This window comes from Coregonus lavaretus (genome assembly GCF_964263955.1).
Source record: "Coregonus lavaretus genome assembly, chromosome: 22".
NCBI classification, from domain to species: Eukaryota; Metazoa; Chordata; class Actinopteri; order Salmoniformes; family Salmonidae; genus Coregonus; species Coregonus lavaretus.
The window spans coordinates 31,843,539-31,862,518 of NC_140009.1; the positions used below are offsets into that span (position 1 = coordinate 31,843,539).

General features: G+C 44.4%; 1 protein-coding gene across 7 annotated transcripts in view; it reads left to right on the forward strand.

Annotated features, from left to right (window-relative positions):
- Positions 1-18,980, forward strand: part of LOC311149986 (pleckstrin homology domain-containing family G member 5-like) — a gene marked incomplete at its 3' end in the record, with an annotated part of 81,188 nt that overhangs the window by 33,357 nt on the left and 28,851 nt on the right. For 2 of the 7 annotated variants that reach the window (XM_084187213.1, XM_084187214.1), the window contains exon 1: positions 7,268-7,556. The exons of the other annotated variants lie outside the window; for them this stretch is intronic. Of the gene's footprint in view, positions 1-7,267; positions 7,557-18,980 lie in introns of those variants that run through there. 7 annotated transcript variants of the gene reach the window in all.

The window sequence follows — 18,980 nt, forward strand, 5'->3', positions numbered from 1 at the left end:
AAAGCCTGTCCAACTGACGCAACCTGTCTCCTTGGCCGAGGTCACGGGCTGACGTTATGCAAGGAGATTAAGACGAGGCCTGTTAGTTATGGGGACTGGACTGGGATAGGAGGAGGGGAGGAATGAGAAGCTCGCTGGTGACTGGACCGGGACGGACGGGAGGGAGGGAGGGAAGGCTTGTTTTCAACAGCCCAGTCCCAGCCTCAATCTCTCCCCCGCTCTTCTTTTTTGCTGCCTTTTTCTGTCTGATTTCCATTTAATCGTCTACATCACTCCAGTCGGTTGACAAACTCATACCTTTCAGAGGATGGCACATCAAAGCCTTCTTCCCTAACTTGTGCTTATGTTGTCTTCAGTTGGCAGACAGAGCAGCAGAGAAATATCCATGTCTCCTGTCTGTGACAGGTCTGGTCTTAGTCAGCAGGGGGCACTAATGAAGCAGGCCAATTATGCAGTCCCATCTCTTCTTATACCCTCTTGTTGAGTTTAACTCCAATTGCCTGCATTCCACAAACGTTTTAGACATGATTAGAGCTTTTTAAACATACCCTTTGTATTATATCCCATGTGGTTTTAAATAAACTCATCAAAGAAGCCATTTGACTCTGAACCGAAACATTCAACTTTTTATATTTCATTTTAAGAGTATTTTAAGGAGCTTGAACGATCCCTTTGAACTGAGCTGCTTTTGGCAACAGGACACGGGAGAGAGTGGTTCTATCCACTGGACTGCAGTCTCCTTCCTCACGTTATTTCTCAATTTTATTTGAAAGTGCTTGGTCTTTATAGCTCTTCCTTTGGTCCTACTTCATAGTATTATATCAGTTCCGTTCTGCGGTAACTCAGCTCCCCAAAGGCATTTGTGAGTCTGTTCCAGTCACAGCATGAGACATGAGCCCTGGCATAGCGTTAGTCAAGTTCACCTGTCCCATAATTCACTGAATCAATCCAGGTGTCCCAGTAAGTCAGGTACTGACACTACCTACTATAGCTGTCTACGAGTAGAGTCATCATCACATTACACAACACTACCTGTGCTGAGGTTAGCCTTAGAATGTGTTTCCAAAGGGTTTGCACTATAGTCGTATGAACCTAATTTGAACCTTGTTGTAGGTCTGTGACTGACTGACTTTTTCAGGCCGATAGCTAGGCCTTAGTTCTGAGTTAATACTGACCTGACTGACTGACTAACTGCCTGCCTGACTGTGCTATAGGGGTTAGCAGCAGGGCCATGCATAGACCTTTCAGGGGGCAGGTGCTCAAAGATAACCCTGAAGGAGCTGCAAAGCTCCACAGCGGAGATTGGAGTATCTGTCCATAGGACCACTTTAAGCCATACACTCCACAGAGCTGGGCTTTATGGAAGAGTGACCAGAAAAAAGCCATTGCTTAAAGAAAAAAATAAGCAAACATGTTTGGTGTTTGCCAAAAGACATGTGAGAGACTCCCCAAACATATGGAAGAAGGTACTCTGGTCAGATGAGACTAAAATTGAGCTTTTTGGCCATCAAGGAAAACACTATGTCTGGCGCAAACCCAACACCTCTCATCACCCCGAGAACACCATCCCCACAGTGAAGCATGGTGGTGGCAGCATCATGCTGTGGGGATGTTTTTCATCGTCAGGGACTGGGAAACTGGTCAGAATTGAAGGAATGATGGATGGCGCTAAATACAGGGAATTTCTTGAGGGAAACCTGTTTCAGTCTTCCAGAGATTTGAGACTGGGATGGCGGTTCACCTTCCAGTAGGACAATGACCCTAAGGATACTGCTAAAGCAACACTTGAGTGGTTGAAGGGGAAACATTTAAATGTCTTGGAATGGCCTAGTCAAAGCCCAGACCTCAATCCAATTGAGAATCTGTGGTATGACTTAAAGATTGCTGTACACCAGCGGAACCCATCCAACTTGAAGGAGCTGGAGCAGTTTTGTCTTGAAGAATGGACAAAAATCCCAGTGCCTAGATGTTTCAAGCTTATAGAGACATACCCCAAGAGACTTGCAGCTGTAATTGCTGCAAAAGGTGGCTCTACAAAGTATTGTCTATGAGGGGGTGAATAGTTATGCACGCTCAAGTTTTCAGTTTTTTTGTCTTATTTCTTGTTTGTTTCACAATAAAACATATTTTGCATCTTCAAAGTGGTAGGCATGTTGTGTAAATCAAATGATACAAACCCCCCAAAAAATCAATTTTAATTCCAGGTTGTAAGGCAACAAAATAGGAAAAATGCCAAGGCGGGTGAATACTTTAGTAAGCCACTGTAGGTAGCTTGCTACACACTCGACCGCTGACCGAATTTCAAGCCATGCATGTTTGGATACCAGGCAGACATGCAAACTCCATACAGGGCAGACTGGAAAAAAGGCACAAGTGGCGCACATGAGCTCCATACAGTCGTGGTGGGGGGTGGCGAACTTGACGATATCACGACAACTTGGGGGCAGTGGGTTCAGAACAACAACGACAAACTGTATACAAAAAAAAGAATGAAAGTTAGACCACCACCCAAAAGGGAACTTGGTGAGTGGGAGGGCAAAGGGGCAGGTGCTCGGGCACAAGTAGACCCCTATTTGTGCAAGTGACTGATTTAACGGCACCAGCAGCAGTCTTGGTACAGTAAGGAGATGAAGAGGCCAGTCTGAGCTCGCTCTGTGACACAGGTCTCCCACATATTCAGTTAAATACACCCCTCCCCCTCTCCATCACTACGGGAACGGGACAGGACCAGACAGGGCCCCGATAGGTGTGGGTTCCCATGGCAACGTGCCCCTCCTAGTACAAACCGCTGCAGGGAAGGTGACGGAATGGAAGGGAAAGAGAGGTGGGGCAGACTGGAAGAGGAGGACAGAATTTTCCATCAGCTGACTGACTTCTATTCTCTCGTTTTTTTCAATTTTTTTCTTTGGTTTCATTGTTCACTTGGATGGTTTTCACCTTTCTTCCTGTCCCTCGCATATTCATTTGATGACTAATTTCGCTCTGATGTTATTATTTTTGAGGAAGTAGTGACGCTATTTGGAAGTAATATTATCCACCCTTTAAAGCTAGTCACTAACTAAATAATTGTTGTCTGAAGGAATACAAAAACAACACAGAAGGTCACGCAGTCAGCGATTCAACAATAATATATAGCGTGACTGAAACCCAGGTATTGAGGTACAGATGTGTTAAGCCTTAATTCCTTACCGAGATACCTAATGATGCTTCCCTTCCCTGGCCTGCTTGGCTCTCCTCAGCCATGAGTCTGGCTGTAGCTGCCTCTTGGCACCGACAGATCAGAGGACTATTTAAAGCAGCTGTGCACATCCTTTTAATTTTCATACTGCTCTTTTTTTGTCCAGGGCTAATGAGGAACAGTCTGTTTTTGAAAAGGTATTGGACATGAGGGCAGCCAACACTGGAGCAAGATTTATTGATGTACTGTGAATAATGGGAGGTAGAATTATCTAGCTGTAACACGTGTGTGAGAGAGAGCATTTGCACGAGTGTATGTGCGTTTGCATGTATGTTGGCACGTGTGTTTTTGTGCGTGTGTGTGTGTGAGAGAAGGTGTGTGTGTGTGTGTGTGTATATGGGTATACCCATGTGCAAACCCTTTCATTTGCATTAAAAGTAGCCCCATATTCTACATGCTCAGAGCACTGTGTCCTGGTTGTCTTTGGCTGTTGATTTGTGAATACACAAATACTTCTACCATCCAGTAGGTCACTCCGCTATGGTGATTTAATATTGCTTGGAGCAGTAAAATATGTACATAACTCACGCTAGATTGTCATCCAAATATTCCTCACAGCTTGCATTGCCGTTATATAACAAGCACCAAAATAAATATAGCTTAAGTAGACACGTTATGAGTCGTAAGGAGAAATGAGAAAGAACAGAGTCTCCGATCGGGGTTTCTTAGCAGGAAAAGGAAGGAAGGATGACCTCACTTTCTGTGTAAGAGCCCAGAGGAAAGTTTACCCTGTATGAGAAGTCAAAGGCTTTGTCACTAATGGCACCCTATTCCCTATGTAGTGCACTACTTTTGACTAGGGCCCATAGGAGTCTGTTCAAAAGTGGTGCACTACACAAAGGGAGTAGGGTTCCATTTGGGACTGAACCAGAACCACTCCGGCTGGCATGGGTGGGATTTCTGCTGTGGTGGTACTGTGATGTTAGCCTACCAAGCAGGATTTGGGCATTGGGATTGCTCAGGGAAAAGTAGGCTAATGGTTTTTCAATGTGAAGGACATAGAGAAAGTTAAGAGCAGTGTCTTTGATATGCCTGTTAAAGACTGGAACTCCAATCATCTTTACAGAGAAACCAATAATGCTAATGATAGTGTTCATTTCAAGCCATTTTCTTTTTTTCACCTGACATGATTTATTAAAACGTATAGAGCAACAGAATTAAAGTATTTCTACAGCATAGCCTACATCTCACTTCTGTGATAGTATGGGTGAATTGGCTGAGGACATGAAAGCATTTGCGATCTGGAAAGTGATTTCATCCCATAAAGCACAGGCCTACTGTATAAGCTCAATGACACATAGAGCACATTTGAAATACATTAACTATCATATTTTCCACTCCAGTGGATGTACTACTTCAGGTAGTATGATGTCCCCTGTAGCTCAGTTGGTAGAGCATGGCGCTTGCAACGCCAGGGTTGCAAGTAATCTTACAGTAATCTTACATTATGTCTACAGGCACACTCTGAGGGTGATTGGGTAAAGATAGTCTCTAGTGGAGGCTATAGCCAAGCAGGAAGCCGCAGGTGACCTGCATACCTAGACCTAGTAAACAGTTTGCCTCAGAAGCAAGCTACAACAAGCTTTTCACTCCACAGAACTTCAACGCACAGTCGTCATCACCGATTAGCCAATCAACAGCATTTTGTCATACTGTATTTTTCCACCATTCTCTTGAAGTGATGATGGTAAAACAATGGGGAGTTTCCGAAGTACTCTCGTCTGCAAATCGTTTCGACAGTATTCCGATGGTAAATCGTTCTCAATGACAGTGGCAGATTTTATCTCCATTGTGTTTTTACTTGGTTTTCCTTGAAATAAGTTTAGAAAAATCGTCTGACGAAAGTAGGGACCCCATCAGTCTTGAGTAATTCATTTTCAATCATGAAAGGAGAGACCATCAATGATGCAAATGGGGGCAGTTATCAGATTCTAGTGCTCTGCTGCTCTTCATGGAGATACTTACCTTGCTTGGTAGTAGGCTTGCATAAAAAAACAACCAATGTCACAGCAAAACAATGTCACACATAATGTCATTGAAATGCGGAAAAGAAAGGGGATGCCCCTGTATGTATAGAAATTAGGCCTAAGGATTTGACATGCGTGGATGTTGCGTGCCGATCAGTAGAATGTCGTGTCAGGAAGGTATTCAAAGCCAGAAGGAGGAACCCATGAGATGGTGATGCCAACCGCAAGCCACATGAGCCTCTTTGACTGGAAGCAGACAGTGGAATAACAGGAAGAGGGCACCTGACTGAACAACACCAATGACCAACCGACACTCCAATGGAAATGGCCTTGGGACGACAGGGAGTGAGGGACGACCAATGTAACTGCATGGTTCATCAAAGTCTTTAAAACGAGGCCCCCAGTGGCGAGATGATGGGTTGAAACAACATAACATAACAAATCCAAATCCCTCCTCGCATGTGAAGCTCTGCTCTTCTTCATGCCAAACCAAACTAAAGCCTACATGTGTAATTATTGGTTAGGGCTAATTTCTGAGGGAGGGAGTCAACAGGGCGGTTGAAGCTAATGAACTGTTTAAGAATGACGGTCTGTCTGTGCCTTCAATAAGAAAAGGACCAGTGTTCTCTACTAAATCTCCCAAATCCAAAACATGTTATTATCGCGGATAAGATGAGTAATAGTAGGCGACTTTGTAAATCAGTCGAATGAATTCCCGAACCAAACTCACAACCCCTGGAACTTCCAGCAGAATTCATGGTGAAATAATGAGGCTATATTTATCCTTTTTATTACCCTTCTCACTTGCTCTTTACTCTCTTATTTTTCTCTTTGTTTTATCTCTTTGTTTTATCTCGTTGTCTCTTGAACTCACCTTGTGAAATAATTTCTGGACTTATCGGTCAGGGAGGGGTTAATGCCAAGGTCAGGCATCAAGGGAAGGTCACCTCTACACAGTACACACTCCCCTTCTCCTCCCCAACAATGACATTGCCACTAGAAACTAATCCTTCAGGGTAATTGCATGGCTGCCGCCCCATCTTTTAAACATAGACTGCTGTAATTGAGGTTGACAACAGCGGGTGGTGGGGTGGGCAGGACACCCATACTTTGACTTGTTTTGAAGAGGAGAGATGAGTTTGGGCTTACCAACCGAACAGAACTGACCTCTCCCTCCCCAAGCTGTGCCTCCAGGCAGTCTCTCCAGCCCCCTGCAGCCATGGGGTCCTGAATAGTTTTTCTGAGTTGGCTAATTGTAGACTCCTCTAGGCTTAGGTTGAATGACAAAAGATCAGAGAGCAGTGTACTGGCCCATGTTTGTGGACAGGGCAGCACAGTAGACCTAGCGAAGACATGGGTCATGAGGGGAGGCATTAGTTTTTGATATTTCAGCCACCAGCAGTTTCAACAGTATTGAGGTTAACTTCCATGTACAGGACGCCCATAGGATTAGAATATTCCAATATCATGTCATCAAGATTGAAATCATATACGTAAGTGAGTTACTTTAATCTGATATTGAAGTAAGCAAGTGCAGTTTTCTAACACTACTTCTTACACTGTTCCCTCCCATTGATAACTTATTTTAATACATAGGAGAGAACCACTAAAAACACCTCCCCCGCTCTTTTTCCTGTCAGCGCTTTTTAAAGCACATATACTCCGTCCTGTGTGCTACTCTCTGACCTTGTGCCACTGAGAGGTCAGGGGTCAAACACAGGGACAAATGGGAGGGAGAGGTGAATACAAAGCAAGATAGACACGAGTAGAGAGAACCATAGAAATTGTGTGAATTTCCGTTGGTAGTCATTCAATTTCTGTGAAGACAACCCAGGTCACTGAAGTGGTGACAAAGCTGAGAAACATATATTACAGGGCTCCCGAGGGGGTGGGAACATGAGATGTTTAGAATAAGGACTGGTTTCTATAGAAGTCAGTAAGTCAGTCTAGGATGTGTGTATGCTTGTAGGTCTGTGAGTGGAGGGAGAGGCTGATGGTGGTGTGGTGTATTGGGGGGGCGGGTATTGCAAACACAGCAGAGGCAGCTCACGTGTTCATGCTCATTCTAGCCTCGTCTGTCAGGTTATCCTGTGGCGTTCTACTACCTGGGAGCTCCTCCTGCTCATAGAGGTCTAGGGACTTTAAAACACTTTCTCTCACGCTCCCTTACTGACGGATAAACTAGACTAGAGTGAAGCTTCCATCGAGGGTGGGATTTTAACTTCTGGTCTGCCGGCCACCGACCTACCGACAGTTGTGACCTTGGAAGTATTTGTCACTTTCCCATCGAAACTGAGAGCTTATTTTTGGGAACACACTTTTTCCCAGCACATTTTGTTTGCAAACTGGAGGTGAGTGATTGAGAACGTCCTACCCCTCTCACAACCTCTTCCACTGTCTGCATTAGTACTGAGGTTCAGTGAAAGGAACCCAGCATGTTGTGTTATTGTCTGGGTAGTTTAGGGTTGATCTTACATTTGGTTCACAGCTAGGTGTAATATATAGGGACAGGTGGGAGAATGGTATGGCAAAGGGATATCATACCTGGCTGAGTAGATACACAGCCAGAGTGAAGTTGAGTGATATTTTGTTCCTCAGTGAGAATGCTAGTACAGTGCATCCTCTATTTATGTATTGACTTTTAAACTATTTTGTTCCTCGGGGAGCATAGATCATCAACAAACTTCCTTGAGCTTTTTCAATCAGCCTCCAAGTTCTCCCTATCTCTACAGTCGTGGTCAAAAGTTTTGAGAATGACACAAGTATTGGTCTTCACAAAGTTCGCTGCTTCAGTGTTATGAGATATTTTTGTCAGATGTTACTATGGTATACTGAAGTATAATTACAAGCATTCCATAAGTGTCAAAGGCTTTTATTGACAATTACATTAAGTTTATGCAAAGAGTCAATATTTGCAGTGTTTTTGTTTGTCCACCCGCCTCTTGAGGATCGACCACAAGTTCTCAATGGGATTAAGGTTTAAGGGATTAAGTTTCCTGGCCATGGACCCAAAATGTTAACGAGAGAATCACTGACATGATTGCAGCTGGTCCTTTTGTGGCTGGGCTGAAATGCAGTGGAAATGTTTTTTGGGGATTAAGTTAATTTTCATGGCAAAGAGGGACTTTGCAATTAATTGCAATTCATCTGATCACTCTTCATGACATTCTGGAGTATATGCAAATTGCCATCATCAAAACTGAGGCAGCAGACTCAAAAAATTAGTATTTGTGTCATTCTCAAAACTTTTGACCACGACTGTACACTTCACTTCCTGCTAGTGATAATGTCATACACACAGAAATCAAATGCAGAATTTGGGGGCCTTTAAGTCTCTGTTTTTTGTCAGACGTCGGCATATTCCACATCTGGTTCTTATATCAACAACCCAAGATCCTCAGCAGCACCCGCCAGCCCAGCCCAACCAGTGTCCCCCCTCTCCATTTTCTTCATACCAAATCTAAAGTGGCTTACAAACTATTCATTTCCAAGTCGAAATTGGAACTGCCTGTGTCCAAATCAGCAGTTAGCCTAATTTGTCTCTAGGAGCTTCCAGCAGCTCCCAAAATAATTTTATTTTTTCTCTCACTTCCTCCTTTTTTCGTCGTGCACACCGCCTTCCTGCCTATCTGTCTCTTTTCCTTCCCTGAAGCTATGGATAGGAAGCCTGGTTGCATCACAGTCCAGTAGAGCAGCCTAAGACAACGGTCACTCCTTCTCAGTGCACTTGACTGCATTAGATCGGAGACAGACCAGCTGCTGGTGAGTGGGTCTTTAGTTTTCTCATGTGGTCACACCGATAACTCTTGATGTTTGTCTGTAAGAAAAAGTTGCCCCTCATTTTGCGATCCTTGACAGTTCAGTGTCCGGTGAGGCCAACAGCAAATCTGCAGTTTTATAATTGTTTCTTTAAAAATGCCTGAGTAGATACGGTATATCATATGGGTATAGGACAAAAAGGCTTGACTTTACCTTTTAGGGACAAAAGGCTTGACTTCAGGGTGGTCTGAGTCTCTTGCTAGTTGAAGTACTAGCCTATTTCTCAAGGTGTGGGTGTGAAATCTGTACATGTTTGTGCAGTTTACTGTACAGGCAAGGCTCTTCATGCTGCATGTTGAAACACGCTTTTGGTGGAATGTTTCCTTTGTAAAAAGAGCTAGGCTATTTCCTGTTAGGCTGTGTTCTGTTAGGTGGATGTCCTTCACGTTATCTCTCCTAGAACAGACAACTCACAAACTCTACCATACAACCACTGACCAAACACAGCTAATCAAATGGACCGTTGACCATTGAAGAAGTCAGGTCTTAGTTTTTGATACTGCGTAATCTTGTGATTTGTGATTTCTGTTGGAGAAGCAGTTTTCTGTTGGAGAACGCTATATTCCACACTTGTGTCAGGTCCCCTCTCTCTAGTCTGGACCTGCTTCCCTAGTGTACTCTCCAGAGTGTGTACATTTGGAAAAGCCAGTCCTCTCCTAAGACTTACAGTAGGATATGTGTCATAGGTTTTTCATCATTACGAAACACTCCATGTGGTTTTCCCCCAGTCTGCCTGACAACTCCTTAAAATACATATAAATAGATGACAAGTCACACAGTTTAGTTTGACCAAGGACTTTCCCACTGGTGTGATCAGCTTTTAGGCCTGTGGCTCTGGCCATGGCCGTTTGGTTGGGAGTGTTCAACCCAGCCTGGAAAAAATGCATCAACATTATTTGACTGAATTTAAACTGAAAAGCAGCAGGCATCTTCGTACAACACTGGACAAATTACCTAATCTACTTCACTAATACCTGCGGCATTGGCCTGAATGACATCATATCCTTTATCATATACAGTGAGGGGGAAAAAGTATTTGATCCCCTGCTGATTTTGTACATTTGCCCACTGACAAATAAATTATCAGTCTAGAATTTTAATGGTAGGTTTATTTGAACAGTGAGAGACAGAATAACAACACAAAAATCCAGAAAAACGCATGTCAAAAATGTTATATATTGATTTGCATTTTAATGAGGGAAATAAGTATTTGACCCCCTCTCAATCAGAAAGATTTCTGGCTCCCAGTTGTCTTTTATACAGGTAACGAGCTGAGATTAGGAGCACACTCTTAAAGGGAGTGCTCCTAATATCAGCTTGTTACCTGTATAAAAGACACCTGTCCACAGAAGCAATCAATCAATCAGATTCCAAACTCTCCACCATGGCCAAGACCAAAGAGCTATCCAAGGATGTCAGGGACAAGATTGTAGACCTACACAAGGCTGGAATGGGCTACAAGACCATCGCCAAGCAACTTGGTGAGAAGGTGACAACAGTTGGTGCGATTATTCGCAAATGGAAGAAAGCAGCGCCCGCAAGGTCCCCCTACTCAAGAAAGCACATATACAAGCCCGTCTGAAGTTTGCCAATGAACATCTGAATGATTCAGAGGAGAACTGGGTGAAAGTGTTGTGGTCAGATGAGACCAAAATCGAGCTCTTTGGCATCAACTCAACTCGCCGTGTTTGGAGGAGGAGGAATGCTGCCTATGACCCCAAGAACACCATCCCCACTGTCAAACATGGAGGTGGAAACATTATGCTTTGGGGGTGTTTTTCTGCTAAGGGGACAGGACAACTTCACCGCATCAAAGGGACGATGGACGGGGCCATGTACCGTCAAATCTTGGGTGAGAACCTCCTTCCCTCAGCCAGGGCATTGAAAATGGGTCGTGGATGGGTATTCCAGCATGACAATGACCCAAAACACACGGCCAAGGCAACAAAGGAGTGGCTCAAGAAGAAGCACATTAAGGTCCTGGAGTGGCCTAGCCAGTCTCCAGACCTTAATCCCATAGAAAATCTGTGGAGGGAGCTGAAGGTTCGAGTTGCCAAACGTCAGGCACAAAACCTTAATGACTTGGAGAAGATCTGCAAAGAGGAGTGGGACAAAATCCCTCCTGAGATGTGTGCAAACCTGGTGGCCAACTACAAGAAACGTCTGACCTCTGTGATTGCCAACAAGGGTTTTGCCACCAAGTACTAAGTCATGTTTTGCAGAGGGGTCAAATACTTATTTCCCTCATTAAAATGCAAATCAATTTATAACATTTTTGACATGCGTTTTTCTAGATGTTTTTGTTGTTATTCTGTCTCTCACTGTTCAAATAAACCTACCATTAAAATTATAGACTGATCATTTCTTTGTCAGTGGGCAAACGTACAAAATCAGCAGGGGATCAAATACTTTTTTCCCTCATATACTGTATATACATCAAGTAACTCAAGCGAGCAGTAAAATCTGATAACAAATAAATAAGATAGAACAACACCTCACGGCACAACAGGGACTGTGAAGAGACATGCACACACACTAACACACACACTCTACACACACACACACATTGTAATATTGTAGATTTATAGTGATAGAGAAGTGAAGTAATGTTTTGTTTATGATGTAGGCTTGTTACATTTTGTTGTGATGTGGTTGTTTTAATCCTTTTTGGACCCCAGGAACAGTGGGGATCCTAATAAATACAAATACAATACAATTATCCTGTCAAACAGACACTTACCAGTCACTCAGCCTCAGGTGTGGGCTTGGACGTTTCGCTCTGCCAGTCATCTCCTTATTACAAATAGAAAACAAGCCTCCCTACAGTACAAGCCTTTATACATGAATCATCCCATGTGTCCCAGAAACACATGCACGCTCACTCTGCCCTAGCTTTGAACACTCCGACACAACAAGTGCCTCTGTTTGAAGAGGTCCATATGTGTGTTTGAAGAAAACCATTCCAAAGTAAAGGGAGGGGGTTAATAGGAGACAGACACGTCAGGCTGGCGTTGTGTAAGACCTCCTGCTTTAAAAGCTCCGGCCTGGTTCTGGCACTCTCTCAGAGCCCAGCTAGAGAAACGGACCGATGGCGGGAGAAGAAAGAGAGAGCGGCGGTACTGTTCTCCCCTGCCTCTTCTCACAGACTCGCCCAAGTTTTATTTATTGAAAAATAAATGATCAGATCTGGCCCAGTCCTGACCTGGAGCTCTGATCTATCCCTTTGATCTAATTTATCCATCCATCCCCCCACCTCTCTGTTTCCACCTAGCCTACCAGTCACAGACATAACTAAAAGGGTACTCTCAGTGGTGTAGTGGTGCCTAGAGAAGTGGGTATACTCTAATTTTGCCAAACATTTTCCAAACGACCCGCCCAGCAAAGGAAAGGCTCCCTGTGTGAAAGATTCTATGAGAAACAGTGATAAATGATCAATCCCATATTGGTCTTTCACAGTCAGGCCAACCCAAGCTGTACTGTGCAGTATGATAATAGTAGGCCTACAATTGAAACAGATAATTGAGGCTGAGATCAGAAATTCATAGGTTTCTGATTTTAAAATAAAAAATCTGGTTTTCGCTGTAAGTCACACTTTTTAAATAGAACATCCAATTTTGTTGTTTTTCTAAGTCCACAACAATGCTTAAACCACATCAGGAGACAGCTTTTGAGGTCTTTTAAAAATCTATGAAATTTAGATTTTTAAGTGTACTTACCCTTTAATTCAAGTGGCAGGCACCTAGCACTGTTGTTTGGTTAGTGGTGTTTCTGTAGCACATGAGATGGAGTTTGCAAAACAAATGGCCACTGGATTGATGCAAGTAATCATGATATCATTCTGCCAGGTAGGCATAGGCTACTTTGTAGCTAGTTAACATTTAATTGAGAAGGTTTTTAGGAAAGCCTTTCCATCTACCGGAAGACAGTTAGGCCTATAATTAGCATCACTATATTATTCCTGTTCCTTAATTGTTTGAAACCTGGACTTTTTACTTCATATATGAAGCATGTCTTATCTTGCTTCAAAGTAGCCTATAAAGACTTCCTTCTATGCGTTCTCCTGTTCTATTGGTTTTCTTTCAACTTTCTTTCATTGTCTACCAGCCAAAGGCTTGATCCTAGTCATATTAGCAACCCATGATAGTTGTTGCATCTCTCTTAATTTCGAATGAATATTTCCATATCTGGCCATGAAACCGCTCGCATGTGTAGTGCGCATTTTAGAGTGGGGTTTTCTGCAAATTGCATTTTGGAACATTTACACCGTTCTAGGCCTACCGTCGTGTGCACATTGCTGTACTGAAAATGTGAAGAAATAATAGTTTATCAGCATTTTAAGCTAAACATTCTGATCTGTTCCATCAGCCTTATTAATTGACATGGCGTATACCTCCACTACACTACTTTGATACGCATCCTGGGGATTAAGAAGTGAGTATATGCAATGCCCACTGAAAGATAAGTGGGTATGCGGCATATACCTGCATTTACCCTCCACTACACAACTGGGTACACTGAGGCTACATCGTGTAATGTTTAGGAAACCAACCTCTACAGTGCACCCATGGGGCCCCCAGTCGCGTGCTCAACTCCCAAGAGGGGCATAAAAATGTGTTCTCAGTAAACGGTAACTAAAAGTAATGATAGCCTAGATGGCAGGCCCAAGAAGTAGTTATTTAGCTGTCTTTTTGATGTAAAGCATACTCCCTGGGTATTTAGTGTTTAGCATTTGCGTACCAATCCATCATTCTGAATTAAAACCAGGATTGATACGATGTCCCAATAGTACAGCTAGCTGTAGCATTACGGTGAGTGCTGGCCTCCCAAGCTGTAGCTGTATATTTTTTAAGTGGTGTGGAGAGATTCTGCCGACGGAGCATGGCGACGGAGGCAGAGGCTGTTTGAGTGAAGTCTGAACACGAGTACCAGAACAGAACAGACCAGGATAGGAAGGACTGGGAAGGGTTAGAGAGCAGAGAAGCTTTTCAGGTCTGGAACATCTGCTGTGGCAACAATACTTTTCCTAGATCATAATCAATAGATAGATTTTATGGTCAGGGGGACCTGATCCTAGATCAGCACTCCAGAGAGACCTTTTGAACACAGGCCCTGAGTTCTAAGCTTATGAGTGGACTGAGTGCTGGTCAATAATGTGTGTTTGTGTCATTTCTTTGTCTATCAGCCTTTGTATACATGCTTCAAATGAAGAAGCCCAAAGATGCCGGGTTTGTGAGCAGGACAAGCTTGTGAATAAGTTGACATTATTGCTTTTCAGGGAAGGAGTATGAGCCATTAATATTGTGTACTTTTGTTGTTTACTTTTTTTCTGTGTTTGGGATATATACTGAACAAAAATATAAACGCAACATGCAACAATTTCAAAGATTTTACATATAAGGAAATCAATCAATTCAAATAAATTCATTAGGCCCTAATCTATGGATTTCACAAAACTGGGCATAGGCCCACCCACTTGGCAGCCAGGCCCTGGCAATCAGAATGAGTTTTTTTCCAACAAAATGGCTTTTATTACAGCCGGTCTCAGTTGAGGGTGTGTAAGTGCACAGAACAAGCTTATTATTTGTACAAGACTGTACATGACTGAGTCCAACCAATCATTTGTGTGTGTGTGTGTCTCTTTTTTGTGTGTGTGTTAGTGATGACGTGTCATCCAAAGTCGGTAGACACCAGATGAGCCTAATTTGCGATCCAAGCCAGGGGTGTGTGTGCGTGTGAGTGTGTGTGTGTGTGATTCAGTACGTCTTACACATTCAAATGACTGATGATGGGAAGGCCTATCTGCTAAGGTATCTAACGCTAAAGGGTAATCTCATCTTCAAGTTGCCAAATCAAAGATGTCTAACATGTTAGGGCCTGGTCCTGAAGTAACCTTTAGTGTGGGGGTGGAGTGACGTTATAGTGGAATATTTCACTGAAACACTCTGCAGCACACTATATCAACTGACTGTAGTGTTAACAAAGTCAATTACTGAAATTAAGGCTTTATTAGAGTACTACACACAAGTAGCCAAGTAGCCATATTCAAATGTCATCGTGACTGTTTGGTCTGTGCTCGACCTAGCTAAACACAATTGTCTGTCTTGACTGAACATGCGTCATAGCTGTTCAATGGTGTGTTGATTTAGGCTGCCTGTGATTGGCGTGTGTGTGTGTGTGTGTGTGTGTGTGTGTGTGTGTGTGTGTGTGTGTGTGTGTGTGTGGAGCAGTAAACGAAACACAAGGGCCCTATTTTCTTTTAGAATTTCTCTCAATAACCAGTCTCCTTCTACCAATATCCCTATTTTCCAGTGAGCACCACTCAATCACTCTCTCACACACTATGACATTGCACAGGCACTCATTGCAACATTCACTGACACTATTAACAACCTTGTTACACTACACACACACACACACACAGAGAGGTTGGGATTAAGTGTGCTTTGGCAGGAGAGGCTGTTCAGATTAAAGCCAATCAGTCGGGGTGGGGGACCATCCACGGTGGAGACTGGGAGAGAGACTGTTGTGTTTGATGCAGTGCTGTTGGCAGCCTGGCCCTGCATTTTATTAGTATTTTCCTAATGGCAAAGGGGGATGGAGGGGGATCAAACCTTATAACGCCGACCATAGTGTGTGTGTGTGTGAGTGTGTGATCCAGACTCCGAGGTAACAGTGCTGAATCACCTCAGGAGAACCCAGTCATCGCTAAGTGTGGCAGCTGTAGTCGGTGAGAGGAATGTTCATTCAATAGAGGTCTACCTCCCATTGATGGGTTGGAAGTTGGAATGTAACAACTTTGTTCACATGATTGTGTGTGTAGGCTACCACGTGTGTGTGTGGTATTGTGTGATGGCGCCTTGGTAGTGTGTGATGGCGCCTTGGTCGTGTGTGTGGTATGCATGGCAACAAGTGTGTGTAAGCAGGTACCACATGGCAGTGATGGTGCTAAGCCTGAGCGAGGGGCGCAGAGGGGCCTGTGTGTGTTCACAGCTGTCAGAGGGCTTGAGTGTGTGTCGAGTGTGTGTGTGTGTGTGTGTGTGTGTGTGTGTGTGTGTGTGTGTGTGTGTCCGTGTTGCTCCAGCCACAATCACTGTTCCTCCTTGAAACCCACCGCTAATCCCCTTTACTTGATAACACGCTTCTGGACAACACACACACACATCCATACTCCCAGCTCCCGATCCCCAGCCAGCTGTCTTTTGACCATCAGCCTCCCTCAAAGTCACAATCCACTCTAATTGGCCCATTATTACCAGTCACCACCACCATCAAGTGTGCTGTGCTCTCATCTTCACTCTTAGGTGACCTATTGTTCGAAATACTATCACAACCATGTATCAATCGCTGAGATAAAATGGTAACAGAACATACAAAATTTCAGTGACAAAGCCTTTGAGTCTTATCCTCTGAGTATGTTCATATTTAGTCTGTTTCTTCTTTTAAACAAAACTCTCAGACAGGTTTTGGGACTGAATGTGTGGCTTTTGGTCCAGGAGAGAAGAGGTAGAGGAGAGCTTTCCTCATCCGAGAGGCGACACATTTATTAGTTTTGGCTCGGCCAGGCAGCAGATATATTCAGCAGCTTTAGTCCCGACAGGAATGCAGCTGCCTGGACACCCGGCCCATGCTTGAGTTGTCGGTTACCTTGCTGAGCCTGCCGTGGTCGAAATATGGCATCTGATTTGCTCCTGTTTCACCCGTCTGAACGCACGCACGCACACACACACAATGTCTGTCTCCACATTTCATTAACACCATGTCAAGTCTGTTAGTTCTGTGGTTGTGCTGAGGGAGTGCTGTTGGGCTACAGAAGTCTTGTCTGTCAGCTATTTGTGTTTTGCGTGTGTGATATGACTTCTGAGGGGAGAGGTTTGTTATTTCCAGGAAAACAAATTGAAAGCAGTACTCTTTTGATTTCTCCTGACATGCTCGTGTTGTTACATAGCACGATGCTATGTATTTTATTTAACAGCGAGAGAGAACAGAACGAAACATTCCAACCATGGATTAATATAACTAGCATTATACCATCACACCAATGTTTAGAATGAATGGAACAAGGCCTTTCTTTTAAGTTGCATTTGAATCTCCCGTCCAACAACCAGAGACATGCTCCATCTAAAAACATGAAAGCACCAACACACTTAACTTAATTGTGCTTTTGGAGGAGAGCATATCATGTGCCTATTACAGTAAACAAGGGCCATTCTCTCTCTCTCTCTCTCTCTCTCTCTCTCTCTCTCTCTCTCTCTCTCTCTCTCTCTCTCTCTCTCTCTCTCTCTCTCTCTCTCTCTCTCTCTCTCTGTGTCTCTCTCTCTCTGTGTCTCTCTCTCTCTCTCCCCCCCCCCCCCCCCCCCCCCCCCACAGCAGGCTGTTAATCCTAGACATGTGGCTGGGTTAGTGTGTAGACTAGACGTCCCGAGGAAAGGAAAGGAGGAGCGTCAGAGAGGACCCTGACTGGCTATCTGAGAAATGAGAGAGAGGCCCCTGGTTTAATCTCCACCCTGCCTGCCTGCCGACGGAGCGTCAGATGGCTCTGACAGAGTGAGACCAGACCAGCCCACTGAGCCCAGATTAGGGGGCTTTGGACTTCTTAAAGCTGCTCGCTTCTTTTTTCTCCTCCTCCTTCACGTTTATCTCTATACTGGGATTCCTTCCTTGGCTTGGCCGGTCTTCACCTCACAGCTACCCCTCCCCCCGGACCCGAACCAGTTCCTCAAAATACTTACTGGTACTTAACCTGGCTAGACATTGAGAAGAGTGGCTTAATTAGGCAGCTTGTGGCTGTTTCCAGGGTGGAAAGAAAGGAAAGGACTCCGTTAGTTAGCGTACTGTAGAGGTGGTTAGCGTACTGTAGAGTTAGTTAGCGTACTGTAGAGTTAGTTAGCGTACTGTAGAGTTGGTTAGAGTACTGTCGAGTTGGTTAGCGTACTGTAGAGTTAGTTAGCGTACTGTAGAGTTAGTTAGCGTACTGTAGAGGTGGTTAGCCTACTGTAGAGTTAGTTAGCGTACTGTAGAGGTGGTGTAGGACGGAGGTGGATTTTGTAGCTGAAGCCCTGGGTGCTGGAGTTGGAGCCTGACTGTATGGCTGGTGGACAGTGCTGCTCTCATCCACTCAGCTGGACGGTAGGAGGAGGGTGAGGGCAAGACAGGGGCACTAGCCTGTACGCTTCAATTAATTAAACCAAAGCATTCTTGACTGTTTTCCAGGGATTTAAAGTACAGCTTAATGGGCCTAGCAGAACATATGGTATATCTATGTTTGTGGATAGCTGGAGTTGACATGCTGCATGTTTTTGTTGACACATACTTGATATCCGTGCATGGAATACAAAGACTACAGGTGTATTTATTGGCTTGTCAACATAGTAAGAACATCCAACAGGGCTGTGTGATTATTGTTCAACCTGAGTGACTGGTATCTTGTGGGAAAACACTTGTTGTTCTGCTTGTGTGTGTCTGTGTGTGCTTGTTTACATGAAGGCCCCCCTAGACCCCCCTACACACACACACACACACACACACACACACACACACACACACACACACACACACCTCCAGTCCTGAGCAGAGCACAGAGAGACAATGACAGGAAATACATTAGCAGGACCTCCATTGTATCTCCCCATACGTCCTCATTTCCTGTATAGGAGTCAGTCTGGGTTGTCGTGGTGCTGGGGGAGGAGGAGAGGCTGGAGAGGGGAAACCTCTACCCATGTCCTCCACCCCCTGGAGCTGCTGTCCTCTAGAGGGGCTAGATGGGGGGGGGGGGGGGGGGTCTGTCTCGGTCTGGCCACAGGTGGAGAGGGCGTAATCCAGCTCCCTTCTGCTGCCTGTCTGCCTGCCTGACTGGATGGGTGGCTGGCTGGCTCTCTGGCTGTCTAACTCTAGTCAGAAGACCTCTGTGCGCTGTGTGATATCAAACTGTGTCTGCTGCTTCCATGCCCCTGTGATGG